Here is a 2,780-nt window from a genome sequence, read left to right as displayed (position 1 = left end):
GAGTGAAATTCATCTCTCGCAAAATAGAGGCTCTTGGATGAACAGGTGGAGAAATTTGAATCCCTGTGTCCTGTTGATGCGAAAGTAAAATAGTGCAGCTGCTATGGAAACCAGTATGGAGTTCCTCAAAAAATGTAAAATAGAATTAATGCATGATCCAGCAATTCTACTTCTGGGTATATACACAAAATAACTGAAAGCAGGTCTTGAATTTATATTTGTACCCTCATGTTTTCAGTAGCATTATTTACCATAGCCGAAAGGTGGATGCAAACCAAGGGTCCATCAACAGACAAATGGAGAAACAAAATGTGGTCTATTGTGGAATATTATTTAGCCTTAAAAAGGAAGTACAGGGCAGGAAGTGAGGTGGCTCATGCCTATCATCCCAGCACTTTGGCAGGCCAAGGTAGGAGGATTGCTTGAGGCCAGGAGTTCAAGACCAGCCTGGGCAACATGGTGAGACACCATCTCTACAAAAGATACAGAAATTAGCCAGCCAAGGTGGTGCACACTTGTAGTCCCGGCTACTCAGGAGGCTGCGGCAGGAGGATCACTTGAGCCCAGGAGTTTGAGGCTGCGGAGAGCTATGATTGCACCACTGCACTTCTGGCAACAGAGCAAGACCCCATATCTTAAAATTTTAAAAATAAAGAAAGAAAAAGAAAGGTAAGTTTCTAACCTAGAAGCTACTTTTTCGATAGCCAATGATGCAGCTGAGGGGAGAGGTCTTGAGACAAGGCAAGTCACCTGTCACTGTCATTTTAAAAGGTAAGTCAGTAGTAGGACTCAGGAGGACTTGAACAAAAAAATATCCTGAGCCAAAATGGAGAGAAAGACCACGGGGCCAATGCTGAGCCAGGGGCAAGGTTGGGGCACCGGGACCCTCTCTTCCCTGCTATAAGGACACGGCACCCTTGAGGGACCCTTCCCACTCCTCTGTCTGCCTCTTTCTACTCTCCACTGGGGGCTCTGGCTAGATCTTAAATGTTGGTGCTTTCCGGCTTTTTTCCTGGGAGACCCTCGTTTTGTGCTATGACCCTCCCTCACCCCCGACCTGGGCCATCTCATCCCACTCCCAGGACTTCCAGCGACATCCATCTGGGGATACCAATGCCCGTGTCTCTCATAAGACCCTTTAGAAGCTGGGCACGGTGGCTCACGCTTGTATTTCAGCACTTTGGGAGGCCGAGGTGGGAGGATCACTTGAACCCAGGAGTTTGAGACCAGCCTGGGCAACATAGCAAGACCCCATCTCCGCAAAAATCACAAACATTAGGCCGGGGGTGTGGCTTACACCTGTAATCCCAGCACTTTAGGAGGCCAAGGCGGGTAGATCACTTGAGGTCAGAAGTTCGACACCAGTCTGGCCAACGTGGTGAAACCGTGTCTCTACTAAAAATACAAAATTTAGCCAGGTGTGGTGACAGGTGCCTGTAGTCCCAGCTACTCGGGAAGCTAAGGCAGGATAATCACTTGAACCTGCGAGGTGGAGGCTGCAGTGAGCCGAGATTGCTGCACTGCACTCCAGCCCGGGAGACAGAGCAAGACTCTGTCTCAGAAAAAGCAAAACAAAAAAATTACAAAAATTAGCCAAGCATGATGGCACAGGCCTGTAGTCCCAGCTACTCAAGAGGCTGAGATGGGGGGATTGCTTGAACCTGAGAGGTTGAGCCTACAATGTGCTGTGATTATGCCACTGCATTCCAGCCTGGGCAAGAGAGCAAGACCCTGCCCCCCTGATCCCCCCAAAATAAGACCCTTTAGGGCATATTCCACTGCACGCAACTACTCCATGTGGCTGGGCCCTCGGCACTTGAAAGTTGATGTGGTGCACACCAAACTCATCACCTCCTTCCCCCATTCTACCTCTCATGACATTCCTTCACCCAGCACAGGGCACCCCACACCTCCAGCAGCCCAGAAATCTGCCCTCATTCCTCATTCTTCTCTCCCTCCTCTCCCACAGCAAATCCCATGGTCTGCTGATCCTGCCTCCCAAAGACCTTTCCCACTGGACCCGTTTTCTCCTATACTGTCACCTATCTGGTGTAGGCCACCATCATCTCCAGTACAGACTTCTGCTTATGCAATCTCCACCCTACAGCCAGACTGAGCTGTCTACTCTGCAGACCAGACACTATCACCCGTGGGCCTACACTGCTGATGCCGAAAGTCTGACTAACTTGGCATGAGCCATCTTTCCAACCTCCTCCCCGATTACTGCTCCTTTGCTCTTAAGCACCCAGCTGTTCTGAACATCTTTAGGTTCCTGGAATCTGCCCTCCTCTGTCTCCCCTCTGGGCTCCTTCTCATTGATTCCCGCTGCTGCAACAGCCTCTCCTTCCCTTCCCCCTCTCTGGATCATTCCTCTTCATCCTTCAAGCCTCAGTTTTGCTGTAACTTTTTTTTTTTTTGGTAGAGATGGGGTCTCGCTATGTTGCCCAGGCTAGTCTCGAATTCCTGGTCTGAAGTGATCCTCCCGCCTTGGCCTCCCAAAGCATTGAAATGACATGCCTGAGTCACCACACCCAGCCTGTTGCCAGTTTTCCCAGGAAGAATTCCCTCTGCCTCACCAAGCTTTGCTTTTGGGACCTCTCCCAGGGCACCCTGTGTGCCCCTCACTGTAACTCTAAGCAGACTGCACAACCACTTTTCCATCTGTGTTCTGCCACTCTGAGCTCCAGGAAAACGGGACTACTGTGTTCCCAGCACCCAGCAGGGGGCTGGCTTTCAACAAATGTGTGTTGACTGGGTGAATGAATGAAGAATGAATGGTC

At 50.2% G+C, this 2,780-nt stretch overlaps 1 protein-coding gene across 1 annotated transcript in view; it reads right to left on the bottom strand.

Moving 5' to 3' along the window:
• The window catches only part of LOC105524683 (mucin-12-like), a 17,205-nt gene that overhangs the window by 7,320 nt on the left and 7,105 nt on the right, over nt 1–2,780 (bottom strand). The window lies entirely within an intron of this gene.

This window comes from Colobus angolensis, unplaced genomic scaffold (assembly GCF_000951035.1).
Source record: "Colobus angolensis palliatus isolate OR3802 unplaced genomic scaffold, Cang.pa_1.0 Scaffold500, whole genome shotgun sequence".
In the NCBI taxonomy this organism is placed as follows: Eukaryota; Metazoa; Chordata; class Mammalia; order Primates; family Cercopithecidae; genus Colobus; species Colobus angolensis.
This window is presented reverse-complemented; position numbering and strand designations above follow the sequence as displayed.